Source organism: Podarcis raffonei, chromosome 8, assembly GCF_027172205.1.
Source record: "Podarcis raffonei isolate rPodRaf1 chromosome 8, rPodRaf1.pri, whole genome shotgun sequence".
In the NCBI taxonomy this organism is placed as follows: domain Eukaryota; kingdom Metazoa; phylum Chordata; class Lepidosauria; order Squamata; family Lacertidae; genus Podarcis; species Podarcis raffonei.
Genome location: NC_070609.1, coordinates 1567605 through 1575066, shown reverse-complemented (window position 1 = coordinate 1575066; position 7462 = coordinate 1567605).

Here is a 7462-nt window from a genome sequence, read left to right as displayed (position 1 = left end):
GTGAAAAAATTGTATAAGATGTTAAAATATGTTTAATTACTGTTGAAAACGATATGTTGAAAATTAACAAAAAAAATTATATATATAAAAAAAGAACTAGATGAATCTAGTCCCTTCCAACTCTACGATTCTCCACTCCACCCCCACTATGATCATTTTGGTCGCCCTTTTCTGAGCCTTTGCCAACTAGACAATATCCCTTTGAGTAGAACTCTGCAAAGCACAGCAAAAATGGCAATCAAGGCAGGAAGAAGACCAGAAAAAGAAATGTCAGGTTTAGCAAGAAAGCTGCAAAGCCAGATTCCACACACACACTTCTTCTGTGGTGGTTTTCACAATTAACAAATACTGCTCTGAGGTGCTGGATCAAGGGCGGGAGGGATGGCATTTCAAACTGGCATCCAAGAAAGAAAGAAAGAAAGAAAGAAAGAAAGAAAGAAAGAAAGAAAGAAAAGGTCTCAGTCCTTTTGTTAGAAGGAAAAGACCAAGTGGGTTTTGTTGCAAAGGAAGCAATTTAGCCAAGATTAGCAAGAGGCAGGAGAATCACTGTCTGAGCAGAGGCTGTAAAAAGAAAAGAAAAGAAAAGAAAAGAAAAGAAAAGAAAAGAAAAGAAAAGGAGGGGGGACCATAGAAGCATAGAATTGGGGAGTTGAAAGGAGAACCCAAATGGTCATTTGGTCCAATGCCCTACAGTGCAGGAATCACAGCTGAAGAATCCCTGACAGATGGCCTAGCCAGGATTTTTGTTGGGGGAGCAGGCCTTTTGTTAGCAGAACTTTTCTGAGCACAATTCAAAGTGTTGGCGCTGGCCTTTAAAGCCCTAAACGGCCTCGGTCCAGTATCCCTGAAGGAGCGTCTCCACCCCCATCGTTCAGCCCAGACACTGAGGTCCAGCTCCGAGGGCCTTCTGGCGGTTCCCTCACTGCGAGAAGCAAAGCTAAAGGGAACCAGGCAGAGGGCCTTCTCGGTGGTGGCGCCCGCCCTGTGGAACACCCTCCCACCAGATGTCAAAGAGATAAACAACTACCTGACATTTAGAAGACACCTGAAGGCAGCCCTGTTTAGGGAAGCTTTTAATGTTTAATAGGTTGTTGTATTTTAATATTCTGTTGGAAGCCGCCCAGAGTGGTTGGGGGGGAAAATTAATTATTATTATTATTATCCGTAAATGGGAATGCCTTCCCCCTAATCCTTAGTGAGAAAGAAAGAAAAAATATACTTTGCCCATTCTCAAAGGTACTTTTGTCCTTTGATTAGCCCAGGAAAAAAAGAATTAACGCCTAACAAAAATTAAGCTCCACCTGGCTCTCTTTTCCTCCCAAAAGGCTACAGGAATGGTTGGGAACAATGCCAGCCTCCTTCCCTTTTATGCTCAGGCCAGAAGATGCCCCCCTCTCTGTGCCCTGCCTTATCAGCCCTTGTGACTTTTTCAAATATTGCAAATATTCTCACTGCAGCTAAAACAAACACCGTGTTTCCCTGATGGCCCTTCAGAATTATTGCGGCACCAAAGCAAGCACAGCGGAAGCTTCCCTTGGGTCGTCTGCGGCGTCCCCTGCCAATAGACTTGGCAAACACCTATCGGTGTACGCAGAGATTTGTTTGGCTTCTCTCTTGGCACGTAGCTGAGGGCATGCACCTTGCAAAAGGGCTGGCCAGGGCGCTCCAGCCAGGGATCTCTTATCCAGAGTTTGTGGGGCGCAACAGTAAACAAGACAGTGGCTCTAAGCATACACAGAGTTCATTCTCTTTTCCCCACAGGTGTCCACGCCTGCTTGGGATCAGGGAGCACAGAATCCGTGCCAAAAGCTGTGGTCTCTAGGTAGATCGGAGGCATCTCGTTTTCCAAAATTGAGCATCCGAGCTACATCCAAGCTAGAGGAAATATATGGTTTGATTAGCCAGAGTGAGAAACAGGCATTCCTCAAAGTTGAAACGGCACCACAGACACACAGGCAGGAAACTCTTTTCAAATATAGGGCTTTGGTCCAGCTAGCTTAGTGTTAGTCTACACTGAGCGCAAGCAGCTCTTCAGGGTGTCAGAGTGCCTCTGGACAATGTTTTGCTGTGGGACCCATGGTTCCTCTGCATGAAAACTTTTGCACATGGTGCTGTTGCCGTCAAAATGCCAGCCTGCATTCCTCATTCACCTTTAATCTTGATGCAACCTTTCTGGTGAAAATCCACTCCTATAAAAATAAACCTCTTGCCAATATGACTTTGCAAACTATCCCTGTTAACTGTGTGCCTTGTCGATCCCATAATTTAGCAGCAAGAGAGAGTGTGCCACACCTGCAGGATTGCTGTCTGCGATTTCACATAGGTCAAACAGCCACCAAGAAGTCCAACAAACATTGTTCTAGCATACTGCAATGACATTTTGATTTCCCAAGATGGAACAGGCTGTGTCTCTCTGCCTCACGCCATCATTGTAGTTTTCCAAACTGGGCCCAGTCCCCTCACTGGCATGATATTCACTAGGCACGGTACTTAGATACATCCCCAATATTTGCATGTTTTCAAATGGCAGAAATTGATCAAAGGTTTGGGTTTTGTCCGTTTCTCCAGACCTACACAAACCTCCAGTAGTACGGCTCAGCTTTAGAAACTGCTTTCAGCAACGCCAGCATGCCAGTACCTGAGATAGTGAGATAGCCCACAAGCATGCACAGAGTGCGATTCATTTGCCATTGAGTAAACACTGCCTCTCTGTAATTATCTGGCATTCTGAGAAGCGTGCTTCCCTCTCCCCCCCCCCCAAAAAAATAAACTGAAGGAACTGCAAGAAGCAAATAATTTAATACCCAAAATTTAATAAAACACAAATTGCTGCTCCTTTCTTTAATATTTCCATTGCCTATTTACTCTTAATGCACTGGAACCAAAACAGCCCCAAATGTGCTCTTAAGGTGCCCTCCTACTAGCCTAATTTGGACTCCTTAATAAACTGCGTTTCACATCATCCAATCCAGCAATTTAGGCTGCAATCCTCACCCCGCTTCCCTGAGAGGTGGGAGCAAGCTGCGTTGAATTCAACAGGATTTCCTTCCAAGTAGACGCGGCTGGGCTTGCACTGGAAGACTGCAGTCTGACATCATGCAAACCGAGACTGACACGCTGCCAAGTTTTATGGCACTTCACTCTCACCCTGACAGCAATTTAAGGAGCAGGTAGAAGGTTTCACTTCACGCCGGGGGCCAATAAGCCTCAGCCTGGAAAGCTGGCACGGGCAGGTGGAGACTTACCTGAACTGCCTTTCTAAAGAGTCACGCAAAGCAGCCCAGCTTCGTGTGGATCAGCGATCCCCGCCAGATCGAAACCCAGTGTCTGCGGGAAGCTCGGAGGCTGCATCGACAGCCTGACCTTTTGCATTTCTCCCGCTCGCCTGTCAATCATTAAACAGGTGTCCTAGCGCAGTTGCCACATCACCCACAGCGGGGAGCGCGCAAGAGGCGCAGCAGCTGACTCCATCCTCTCCTCTGCAGGGCGCGCACACCTTGATGGATGGAGACTTGGAAGCGACGCGTGGAGAAAGGGGATGGACTTTGCAAGCGAAGGGTTGAAAAGGGCAACCCCAAAAACGTCTGCCCCAAACCTCTGCCGCTCCTCCTTCTACTTCCGCCCTCCCTCCTCAACAGGTGAGCTGTGTTCTCTCTGCAGATACCTGCACAAAGAGAAACCAGGAGCAGGGAGGGTTGCCAGGTAATTTGATTCTCCAACGGTAACACGGGTGTGTGGAGAGGGAGCCCAGCCCATCGGTGCACTCCCTCGGACAAGCCAGGTGCTTCTTCTCCCTTTGCAAGGAACAAAAAATAAAGCACACACTCTGCACCGTGCAAGCAAGGGCGGCAGTGACCAAGGAAGAGGCGAGAGAGGGGGAATAAAGTACATCTTCACGCAGCAGTAAGGATAAATGGTGGCGTTCTCTCCCCACTCATGTGAATGGCTGTACAAAGAAGATCAGGCAAATCTGGGGAGGAGGAAGCCATCAATGACTGCCAAGTCCGAGGCAGTAATGTTTCTGAATGCAGGTTGCTGGAAGCCACAGGATGGGAGCTCTTGTGTTTGGGTTCTGCATGCAGGTTTCCCCATAGTGATGTATGGAAGTGAGAGCTGGATCATAAAGAAGGCTGATCGCCAAAGAATGGATGCTTTTGATTTCTGGTGCTGGAGGAGACTGGAGAGTCCCATGGACTGCAAGAAGATCCAACCTCTCCATTCTGAAGGAAATCAGCCCTGAGTGCTCACTGGAAGGACAGATCCTGAAGCTGAGGCTCCAAGACTTTGGCCTCCTCATGAGAAGAGAAGACTCCCTGATGTTGGGAAAGATGGAGGGCACAAGGAGAAGGGGACGACAGAGGACTAGATGGTTGGACAGTGTTCTTGAAGCTATCAGCATGAGTCTGACCAAACTGCGGGAGCCAGTGGAAGACAGGAGGGCCTGGCGTGCTCTGGTCCAAGGGGACACGAAGAGGCAGACGCCACTAAACGACTAAACAACAAAAGACTAACCAATTTATTTTGGCTTAAAACACACACATAACTGCTCCCAGAATTCCTTGGGGAAGGGAAGCCATGACTGTCGGCATGTCCAAAGTCCGTTTGGGGGGCCTAATCCGACCTGCCAGTTGGTTTAATCCCCTGTGGCAGTTTATTCCCGGGGTAAAATCCTAAAATAAGGCTAACTACTATGGCTGCCCCTCTGGTCAGCCCTCACAGCCCTTCACTTCATCAGATCTGGCCCTCTTTGAAAAATGTTTGGACACCACTGTGCAGCATTGCGCATTAAATGCATGGCGTTAAAAGTGGCTTGGGACTGGAAGGGAAGAAAGCAGAGAGGCCAACCTCAGGTGCAGCCAGAGACAATGACATCCCATCCTCCTCCTTGCTGAGTTGTACCAGGGCAACCCTGAGGAGGAAGTTCACAGCCAGTGCCACCCCTGGACTGGAAGGCAGGCAGGTGGGGACCAGGGCTGGGTCAGCTGGGGTGGAGCAGTGCCAAATTTCCTCCAAAGGACCAGCCTCCACTGACAACAGTACAATTAACGCACAACAGCAGAAACACACAATAAAAGATTGGGCAACCGAGGCCAGTAAATGCTTGTTTGAATAAAAATGTTTTTAAGGTGCTAGCAAAGGCAGAATACTGAGGGTGGCCATTGGATCTTTGCCACCAGCACCATCATTCCCAACAAAACCTTGTGGGATAAATAGGCACCTTTTTGTTTGTGTACATTTTAAAGGCCTCCTAGTCTAGTGCACTTTAACCCACAGCCCAGACGCAGAAGGCAACGAAGTCATAGGTGCACCGTGGCTCCTTGTTTTACCAGACAGGATAAGCCGCATGAACAGTATGCCATAAACTTAATCAAGTGGAATAATCAACATCGTAAAGTTATGAACCAGGATGGAACTGACTGTTTCCATCTCTGAGTGATAGCAAACAACACCAGATCGTAGGATATCAGAAGGAAGTGGCCTGAAAATGGGCATTTTCTGCTGTTGCCCCTGCACTGTGGAATGTCCTTTTCTCTACCACATTTGAAGCATCGCCCAACAATTGCATTAGACCTGTTGTAAAAACAGCATATCTTTTGCCCAGGCTTTCCCTGACACATAATATTGAACCCTGTTATTAGTGAATTCCTGTTTTTATGCTGTAACTGTTTAAAACACTGTTTCATTGTCCATGTGTTCTCTTTTTGCATATAGTTTTGAGATTTCAAAATATTAAGCAGCTTAGAAATGTGTTTAATTAGTAAATAGGCTCTCTGTTTATTCCCACAAAACTATGCACACAGTTGCCTCAAACGCTGTTGCATCTGCTGCAGATTTTGCAATGGCCCCGTTGTGTCCCAGTCACACTACAAGATGCTTTGAATCTGGACAGCTTTGTTTTGAATGCAAGGCAACAGTCCATACAGAAATATATGTATTTTTAATTCATTGTATGTTGAAAAACGCCCCCAATTTTAAGCCTTTGAAGTTCTCTGGTTTCCTACGTGTACAAAAATGTACAACTGCAGAAGCCCTACTGGTTCTTCTCCCCTCAAGACAAGCCCCAGAAGCAAGGGGCTGCTGGCCATTAGAGCTGGTAGGGCAGAAGCCAGGGAGACTGACAGTAGGGGGAGCCAGAGTCAATGACAGGCAGAGCCAACTCCTTCTACGCTTGGCCCCATCCTCCTCCCTGCTCAGTTCTACAAGGGCAACACTGAGGCTAAGGAAGAAGAATCTGATGGGCATTGCTCCCAAGGAAAGAAGTGAGGCAGGTGGGGCCTGGTGGAGGGCAAGCTGAGGTTTGTTGCTTAGTCGTTTAGCCGTGTCCGACTCTTCGTGACCCCCTGGACCAGAGCACGCCAGGCCCTTCTGTCTTCCACTGCCTCCCGCAGTTTGGTCAGACTCATGTTTGTAGCTTTGAGAACACTGTCCAGCCATCTTGTCCTCCGTCGTCCCCTTCTCCTTGTGCCCTTCATCTTTCCCAACATCAGGGTCTTTTCCAGGGAGTCTTCTCTTCTCATGAGGTGGCCAAAGTCTTGGAGCCTCAGCTTCACGATCTGTCCTTCCAGTGAGCACTCAGGGCTGATTTCCTTCAGAATGGAGAGGTTGGATCTTCTTGCAGTCCATGGGACTCTCAAGAGTCTCCTCATAATTCAAAAGCATCAAAGACGCCTAGTTCTTGGGAGAAAAGCAATGACAAACCTAGACAGCATCTTAAAAAGCAGAGACATCACCTTGCCAACAAAGGTCCGTATAGTTAAAGCTGAGGTTACTTGGGCCCAATCCATTCCCATGGACCAGCCTCCATTGCTTCCTTTTCTTATGGGTTCCCTATCAGAATCCTTTGAGAAGGGGTTTTGGTGTGGGTTGCCACAAACGAAGACGAGGCCAGCAGCTCAGCCTTGGCCAAATAACATTGAAAGCCCATAATACCTGTATTCAGGTGACGTCCTTCCGATCGCTGTTTCATGGCCCCAACAAACATGTCCAACCTAAACCTCTTTTATTACAGTATTTCTATTGATTGCAGCTGGCCAAATTGCAGCCCCGACACATTCACGGTCCTGGCAATGGAAGGTATTAACGTCTGATGATTCTCTGTTTTTATATTATGCTGGAATGGCTGGGGCAACAAAGTCAGATGGGCGGGGTGTAAGTAATAAATTATTATTATTATGGAAGACTTTGAAACGCTTGACTCTCCTAGCTCGCTACGCTGGTACAATAATATTTACCCATAACTGGACAAAAAATTACCCATAACATAAGCCTATTAAAAGGGAATTTCTTACTTGGTGGAACTTTTGTATTCCAGTGCATCAGACATACAGTCCTCTCTGGCAGCAGTATATCTGCATGTTCTAAGATTTCCTCCTTTTTCTCATTGTAGATGGACTTTCTCTTTTCTTCTACTGTTGTATCTCAGTAACCTCTTCACCCCATAGCTATCTTTAAATCTGACTTC